Source organism: Ctenopharyngodon idella, chromosome 1 (assembly GCF_019924925.1).
Source record: "Ctenopharyngodon idella isolate HZGC_01 chromosome 1, HZGC01, whole genome shotgun sequence".
Taxonomy (NCBI): domain Eukaryota; kingdom Metazoa; phylum Chordata; class Actinopteri; order Cypriniformes; family Xenocyprididae; genus Ctenopharyngodon; species Ctenopharyngodon idella.
The window spans coordinates 35,702,342-35,712,454 of NC_067220.1; positions in this window are offsets into that span (position 1 = coordinate 35,702,342).

Here is a 10,113-nt window from a genome sequence, read left to right on the forward strand (position 1 = left end):
CAATTTACTCATTACAAAGATCTAGCTTCTTTCATAGATGCTTTCACATTAATGAAATGGCTTATGCTGCTTGACATGCTCTTCTGCTCCCAATATCCTAACTTGCTTGGTCAATTTATGATTATTTCAATCAGCTAATTAGTTTTGTTCACCACCATTTTGATGCTGCAATCAATATAGTGAATACACAGCTAGAATAGTTGTCAGAACATTAAAAGAGCACACAAAGAAGCCATTTTAGGGTTTATTCCCAACATTAATATTATTCTCAACATATAGTCATTCCCACAACAACAACAACAAAAAAAAACAGTCTGGGCATGACTACTACATCTTAGAGACAGTCAATGACCTAGTGGCAAAGTAGCCTACTGAGCATTGATTTTATAGTAACATACAAAGCTGATGCGCAAAAGCAGGCCACACCAGAAATGTGTGATTCATCTTTTGTCATGTTAATATTATTAACATGGCAAACATGTTAACTTAATTAACTATCATTTGTCACAACTATAATCTATCATTAACATGATAAACATGTAACATCATTAACATCTTCCTTTGGTAATGCTATTCATTCAGCCTGTTTCCAATCATTGCTTTCATGAGTCATACTAATTTTCTACATTCTTGACCAAATTTTATTTATATAACACTTGTATCTTTCTCTGTTAACATATTTAATGCAGTTTCCATTCTATTGACTCCGAAAAATGGAATTGATTAGTTGCAAAAGCTTGTGGTAAGGTGTCTCATGGTGGTGCAGTAGCTACATAGACTAATTGAACATTGATTGAACAGCTTGGTTCACAGTTGTATTTCACAAGTTCACATGTTCATCTAATCCTTGACAGTTGTCAGGGTAAACAGGTTAGTAGAAGTATTTTAGTAGAATTTTTTGTTGAGAAGGAAACTTGAACTGAATTGAGCTAAATTACATCACTGTTTCAGCAGAGCTTCTTTAGCTAATTCGACTTTGTTTCATAATTGACTAATTTTGCAACATTGACATTGTTACTGAACTGAATGGAGTTAACATTGATCTGACTCATAGTGAATAATGAGACTAATTGTCTTCTGTACAGCTGCTTACAGCTGAACTGAACTCACTTCACAGTTAATTAAATTACACAGTTATTACTGTTTTTCTTAATTGCTAACACACATGAAACAATTCACACTTTTCTCACAACTAAAAACACAATTAGCATACCAGTTTTTAAAAACCTCAAACTTCCACGTCAAACTCAAATATTTCATTCAGCAACATTCTATTCCGTCAAAAAGGCGCTTTTTGATTTATTTTTTTTTTTGAAGTTCTTTTTTGAAAGTGTATAACTCAGGCCCTGAGTGATCTGGCACCTGCAGACAGTTTTGGTTGTTTCCTCTAGATTTCAGCAAACACTGGAAAAAAATAATTTTTATCTCTATCTTGTTGTATGCAAGAGTAATTCAAATGCACCTGAAGGAAAGAATATTAGCTTTTTTATGTAATATCCGCCTACCAAAATTTAAAGTCTTCCCATAACCATATACAGTGGTATAAATGCAATATCCCGGTGTCATTTTACAGAAAATCCTTTGACATTACATAAAACACTGCTGAAAGTGATAAATATTATAATATAAATATTATCTTTTTGTAGCTGTTTGTGACTGGTTAAAGCAGTCATCGCAGTTGGAATGTGACGCTTGTGTTTGTTTTCTTTGAGTGATCATATTTCACTGCTCGATTTTTTGGAAAATCATTCGATCTATGATTGTCACACAATGAAATATTGTGGGCAAATTCCTTAGAAAAAATGAATATGTATAAAAAATACATATTCGTAGAAAATTTTCTTGGCCATCATCAAGCGGAAATTCGTGTCTGTGACCAACGCACGTAAGCTCAATTTGATTGCTTTATGTATCATAACAAACAAAAGTATTGGCATTCTCTTTAAAGTTTAGATTCTAAGCTTTCAAATGATATCAAATATGGGGTGATACCATAGGGAAGCCTTTAAAATGGATGTGTAAACATTGTAACTTGAATTTTCGGACCCTCATAAGGGTCCGTGGAGTTAAAGGAAACACCAGTGAAATCAATTTAAAACACTATTACAAAAACCTCTAATTGGGAACCAGGAATCATGCAGTTCATTGTCTATTACAGTATGCAACATATATGGAAGGGTGCAGATACAGTAAAATACAACAATGAGCTTTAAGAAGAGTTTATTTTCATTACACTGCTGTAAAATGATCAGAAGAACGTGACCAACTACAGTGATTCATATTTCATCAGGATCAAATGTTCTTTGAGTCCCCTACCCTTTATTTTTCTTTTCCACTCCTTTTCCTCTGTCACCTTTTTCAGGTCTTGCACCAGTGTTAGGATGTATTTCCCAAAGCACATAATCACCTGTGGCCCTATTTTTATAATCCTGAGGTTCTGATTAGAGTGTCATCAGTTTCGCTACATAATGTTTACACATGGATTCTGAATGATAACATGTTTAAATCTGTGAAAAATTAGGGCATTTTTGTATAAAGTTTTGTGGAAAACATTGAGAAAATTGGAATGTGTGTGAAAACAGGTCAAATGTGTTTATAGTTTTGAGAAATGTGGTGTTATATTAAGAACTGGATAAATGGTTTGGGAAACTGGGCCAAATGAATCAGTTATAGTGTGACTTCATCTGAATAATGACACTATTGTCTTTCTTTAGAGCTGCTTTACCGCAGAATTAAACATCGGACATCACTGATCATTATTTATTTTATTTTAATTTTTTTTGTGTTTCTTACTGTAAAGCTGCTTTTAAACAATCTGTATTGTATAGAGCTATATAAATAAAGGACACTTGACTTGTTCTTTTAAGGATGGGCTCAAGTAAGAGACTTCTAAGACTTCATTTTCATAAAAAATGATGGGTGGACGGTGGGACTAAGAAGTGTCACGGCATTGAGGTAAGTATACTCACTTGAAAGTACTAGATAAACAAGCTCCACCTAAACCTTCATTTAGAACTTTAGGGAGTGGATATGGGACCTCCATTATAGATGAGCTTGTCGTCAGCATATTTGCATTATTCTTTTATTCACAATGCATTTGCAAAGTGACATTTACTGACAATAAGCATGAATCATCTTCGTTATGCTCATACTTTTGTTCCGAAAGACACTCATTGAGAAAATATTTCTTGTATGGCAGTTCTTGTCTCCACCTGTCTTGACAGCTGGACTTTCAAGTGTGATCTGAGCAGCTGTTCAGATATCTTGATATCTTCTTGTATTTTTTAATGCAGAATTGATCTTGATGCAGATTAACATCCTTAATAAAATTAAGACAATCCTTATTATTATTATTACTACATGTCCATTAAAGTGCAACAGCTGAAAATTTTATCAATGAACACAATTTACAACTAATGTAATTTATAAATAACTAAATGTAATTAAATACTAATTTATTACTACTAAAATTCAGCGTTTGAGAACAGTTCATGAATATACACTTATAAACAACTTGGTGATTAAGTTTATAATGCATACAGTAGGAATAATGTCACTAATGACTGCCATGATTTCATGCATAATTTACACTCTTAATCAAACTAAATTTGATTAAATTTAATCAAACGCTAATCCATATTATACCAAGGGTATAGTTAACTAAAACTAAAATCATAAAAAAAAAAATTGTCACTTGAAATAAATGTTAACTCAAATAAAATAAAATGTATTTAAAAAACATTCTCATTTTCATGGGCATTGGAGATAAATAGTTTGTAAATAAAGTGGTAAATTTTGTTTTGTTTTTTTGGATAAAGCACTCACGTTGCTTAATTGGGGTTAAACCACTGATGTCACATGGATTACTTTAATGATGTCTTTACTACCTTTCTGGGCCTTAAAAGTGGTAGTTGCATAGGCTGTCAAAGAAGAGACAGAAAGCTGTCAGATTTCATTAAAAAGATTGGTAACACTTTATTTTAAGGTGACAGTTACCCTTTACTACATGTGCTTATTATAGTAACAGTAAATTATGCATAATTACAAGTAACTGACCCTAAACCTAACCATAACTCTATGTAGTTAATTAATATTACTCAGTACTTATTTCAGTAAGTACAATATAACTGTCACCTTAAAAGTAAAGTGTAACCAAAAGATCTTAATTTTTTGTTCCGAGGATGAACGAAAGTCTTACAGGTTTGAAACGACATGAGGGTGAGTGATTAATGACAGAATTTTCATTTTTGGGTGAACTAACCCTTTAAGCCCTAAGTGGCTGCAAGAATCTAGGAAACAGAATGTATGTTGTGACCTATATGTCAACGTAATTTTGGCCCTTGCTCTCCTTCAGGTCATGAGCCACTCATACACCTCACCCCAGCTGATACATTAGCTTCATAGAAATGAACCAGAAAGGAATATAAGGAAGTATTTCTTTGATTCATTGGCTAAAGCCCTATTCGGACGGGTTTAGTTTTACATGGGGAGGTGGAGTAATGTAATTTTACCACAGGATGTCTGTAATATTAATGGCCAATTCGCACGGGATAAGAAATCTCAGTAAAACTAGCAGAAGTGGGAGGGGTAACTCGATTTATGCACCGCCGTCACCTCCCTGTCGTCATGTGGGTATACGCTGCTTCCTGATACCATGTGCGCAAACACATATAATCTAAATATATAAAGTATATATAACAGTTAGGTCCTGTCAAACGATTTATTAATTAAATTCTGATTGGATTCAGTTGGTAATAGGCACTTAACTAAAGCTAAAATTAGTTATGTGCCTCTGACAAGTGCTTTCGACCTTCTTTTTGATCTGAATGGTATGTGGAAAATACTTGAGGTTTGCCACAGAGTTGTCCCACCACCTACAACACAGCGCTTCCATGCTTGAAAACGCGCGGAAAACTACTTTTAAACAGGAAATTACGGAATTTTAACGTAGATATTTACAGCGGGTCTATTCAAACGGATTACCTGAGGTAATTTTTCCTGACCTTTTTACAGAAGGTAAAAGTCGCCGTAATCTTTACTGACATTGTCCGTAACTATTACTGAGATGGCACATTCGGACGGGACTAAAATCACTGAGAAGCTTTGGTAATAATTACTTTACCCCACCTCCCCGTGTAAAACTAGTCCCGTCCGAATAGGGCTTTAGTATGTCAATGGTAATCAAAGTCTGAACATACACCTGTCACAGTTTCAGAACCGAGTGAACAGCTCCTTCTGGTGGACAAAAAGTGATAAAACATGGTTACTGACATAAAAGATTTTCTGAAATTATTATTCCTCTTGTACTTTTCCTTTTCAAATAAAATTACATTACAGGTGATATGTGATTTTGAGAGTAACCTGTCATGAAAACAATGAACATAAGCAACATAAAGCACTGTTATTAGCGATCCCATAAGAAATAATGTTCATTAAATCATTAATTCATTAACCATTTCAGTCGAATTGGGGTCGGCAACCTTTTCCTCATGAAGTGCCATTTTTAGGTTTCTGAGTTCACTGAATCACTGTGCCACACCTATGGACAATTTAGCATCTCCAATTCACCTATAATGCATGTTTTTGGATTGTGGGAGAAACCAGAGCACACAGACAGGGAGAACATGTAAACTCTACATAGAAATGCCTCATGCTTCAGGTTAATTTAGATGTACTTTAAAAAATAAAAAATAAAGCAACAAAATTTACATTTACATTTACAGATCAACACCTCAAACTTGCTGTGCTCTTCAAACCATTCCTGAACCATTTTTGCTTTGTGGCAGGGCACATTATCCTGCTGAACACGGCCACAGCCACCAGGGAATACCATTTCCATGAAAGGCTGTACATAGTCTGCAACAAAGTAACATCCACATGGATGGCAGGACCCAAGGTTTCCCAGCAGAACATTGCCCAAAGCATCACACTGCCTCTGCCGGATTGCCTTCTTCCCATACTGCATCCTGGTGCCATGTGTTCCCCAGGTAAGCGGCGCACACGCACCCAGCTATCCACATGATGTAAAAGAAAACGTGATTCATCAGACCAGGCCACCTTCTTTTATTGCTCTGTGGTCCAGTTCTGATGCTCACATGCCCACTGTTGGCGCTTTCGGTGGTGGACAGGGGTCAGCATGGGCACCCTGACTATGTCATTTGCAACAAACTGTGATGCACTGTGTATTCTAACACCTTTCTATCAGAACTTATGAAGTATTGCACCCGTAGAAGGGAAAGTCCAGCCAAGTGTACCACGTCAACCTCCTGAAAGAGTAGTGAGAGAAGGCAGCAGATGAAGAGAAAGTACTGTTTGCCTGCAAAGGAGCCCCAGAAGAAGAGGAGGGTGAGGACGAGATGGAAGATGTGGCTGTACAGAGAACTCCGGCAAAGATAACCCTGGAACACCTGGAAGAGGAACAGAGGAAACAGTTGCTACAGATTGTAGACAAGCACTCAAATCTCTTCAGGACAGAGCCAGGAAGAACCGACCTGATTGAACACACCATCCAGCTCACTAATTCAACTCCTATTCGACAGCCCTATTGAGTGCCTGAACGACTGATAAAGCCTATGGGGGTGATCGAACAGTGCATGGAGCAGCCCAATTGTCCTGGTACTAAAAAAAGATGGATCACTGAGGATCTGTCTCGACTTTCGGAAGCTCAATGCTGTCTCCAGGTTGGATGCATACCCAATGCCTTGGATTGATGAGCTGGTGGAACGAATCAGCCAAGCCAAATACATCACCACCTTAGACCTTTGCAAAGGATACTGGCAGGTGCCCTTAGCCCAACAATCCAGAGAGTACACAGCCTTTAGAACACCCTTAGGACTATTCAATTTTACAACCATGCTATTCGGGTTACATGGAGCTCCAGCTACCTTCCAATGGCTGATGGATCAGGTTCTATGAGGGGAAGGGGACTGTCGAGAACGTGGTCATCTACAGTGGCAGCTGGGAAGAGCATCTACAGCACCTGAGCAGAGTCTTACAGAAAATCAGTGAGACCGGCTTGATCTTAAATGTGACGAAATGTGAATGGGCAAAACAAGAGATGCAATACCTGGGATTCCTGCTGGGTAACGGTGAGGTTCGACCACAGGTGGACAAGGTGGAGGCGGTACGAAGCTGTTCAAGACCTTCTTTGGACTGGTTGGATGGTATCAAAGGTTTATACCAGAGTTCTCCAGTGTCGCAGTACCCCTGACCAATCTCACCACAAAGTTGGTTCGAAACCCAATACCCTGGACAGAGGAAGCTGAGCGGGCGTTTCAACAGCTGAAGGAGAGCTTATGTAAAAGTCCCTTGCTTCGAAGTCCTGATTTCTCCCAGAGATTTCTAGTTCAAGTGGATGCTTCTGCCAATGGACTGGGAGCCGTACTGGTACAAGGAGAGAAGGGCCAGGAACACCCAATCCTTTACTTAAGCTGTAAGCTGCTACCCCGAGAGATTTTCCACTGTTGAGAAAGAGGGACATGCCATCAAGTAGGGATTGGAAAGTCTCCAATATTACTTGCTGGGAAGAGAGTTTGATCTCGAAACGGACTATCGAACATTGATCTGGATAAACTCAATGAAGGATCAAAACGCAAGGATAACAAAATGGTACTTGTCACTGCAGCCTTACCACTTTAAGATCAGACACCGGGAAAGAGAACTTGACTGCTGATTACCTATCCAGATTGCCGAGTTCGTCAATCTAGGAGAGGAGGGAGGTAATGTAACAGAGGGCTCTGTTTTCTGTTCTCTGGGCTTTGTCATCCTGTTTTCCCTGCCCTTGGGTGCACACTAGGGTCAGGTTGACGATCCAGTTGCATACATAACGCACACACATATTCATTCCATTACTGCACCTTTTCGCCATATCCCACAATAAACACACACAGACACCAGATAAGTTCACCAATAAATGTTTATTGTACTTATTTGCACATTATGTCTCGTCTTCAGTTGTTGTCTGTCTGTGTTGCGTTTAGTCCAGGTAACCGGAAGCAAGTGGCAAACCCCCGCAATCACTCCGGTAACTGTGCCGTCTTCAATGTTGTTTGTTTGGAGAGAGGTGGGAATACAAAACCCAAGTTACCATATGTATGAAAATGAATATTATATATATATATATATATATATATATATATATATATATATACATATATATATATATATATATATATATATATATATCGTTATGATGAATATTAAAGATTGTGTGTAATACTGAAGATTCCCAGATAGCAAGGTGACATTGATTCAATGTTGAAATTCCATCAGAATCATCATTTTGGTTGAGATTGAAAATTCAATGCTAAATAATATTGAATCAACGTTGAAATTTCAATGCTTTTCAGTGTTGAAAAAGACAACATTGAATCAATGTTGATTTTTGGTCAGCTTCATCACTGGTGGAACTTAGACTATGTCAATCCATCTGTCCCCTCATTCAACACTTTATTCACATTAGCATTCATGCTCCTCATGACCCTTCCCTCTAGTCCCACAAAAATAAAATAAAAATAATAAAAAAAATAAAATAAATAAATAAAATAATAATCCTGCCAACTGAAGTGTGTAGATAAACTCCAACCAGTTGGAAGTCAGTGAGATGAACCAGCTGGACATTATTATTATAATAACGTTACACTCTTTCAACAACTAATTTCTATAAAAACTAATATAGTTGTTAATAGATAATGAATTACTATTGTCCAAACCAGATGTTCATTAACTCACCTTTATGCCATCCCAAATGCATGTGACTTTTGTGTTGTTGTTTTTTTTCTGGAAAATATCTGTTTTGTAATAATTTTATTTTGCCTGTATTCCCATGTGTTATTTTTTCAGAAAAAGTATAAATTTGTTTATTTTGTAGTCATTCTAGCAAAAGGCAATGAAACTGGTTTGTTTTATGTACACAACTTTAACCAGACAGGTAATTGTGAGGGTGACCTTGAGCAGCTCTTTGTGGTGGTGTTCATTATTCTGAAGGAGGGGGAGAACTTCATGAACCACCTGCTGACATTGACATTGTGATTGAGGGAGTTAAAGTTTTGAATCAACTCACTTCAGTCACATCAGCTTGTGCCCTGCTTCTGGATATGATATACATCAACCTATAATGGTTTATATTAAATAGTCATAAATTTGAATTCAGCGTGTTTTAACTTAAACCTTTTTTATTTTTTTATTTATTTATCATATTTTAAGTTTCACTTAATTTTGTAGTACATTGTAACAGTCACATTTCCAAATATTTATGACCCACCTTCTCTCAGTCATACACTACTACCGATCAAATGTTTAAGAACATTGTGCAGTTCTAACTTCCTGTTTGTTTTTGTTTTCTTTAGATGCCTTACAACAAGTGAGGGCTGAAAAAAAGGAGGCCTCAAAGTTTGTATTTGCTGTTTCTGCAAAACTGGCTCTGTTATGCTCCTGATCAGCTTCGGGCATTGCTCGTGGTGGAAATCCCTGAGTTCATCAGAGTATCAATTTAATGAATAAGGACATACTTTTTGCATTAGAAGAGTAGCTTCAATCCTTGAAAAGCTTCAAGTCCTGAACAGTGAACTGTGGTAGTGTTTCAGTCTGTAGTACTGTGTATCTGTCTTCGTTTCCATGTGTATTTACTATTTACTTTTTTACCATTTTACAGATGCAGTTTGCATTTATGTTGTCACAGTTTTCCAGGCTCTTTTTCTAATGACTAAAATGCATGTTTGAGCTGTTTTAACTGAAAGTAACTTGCACTGACATCTTACAATTTGTCTGTGCTGTTGTTTTGTCTCAAGATGAATGCCAATAATGCTTTTTTTTTTTTTTTTTTTACTACTTATCCCCTTTCACAGACAAGGCTTAAATCTAGTCCCAGACTAAAATGTATGTCTGAGCTGTTTTAACTGAAAACATATCTTAAAATATGTCACTGCCATTGTTTTGTCTCAAGATAAACACCAGTAATGATTGTTTTTTTCTAAGGCATGTCTATAAAAGCTACTGAAATAATTGAACTAAGGTCTGATCCTGGCTTAGCCTAAGCCCATATTAACTACAGGCCTTACATTGTCTCTGATTGAAATGAGTAGAAATAGACATTTAACTGGCTTAGAATCTTGC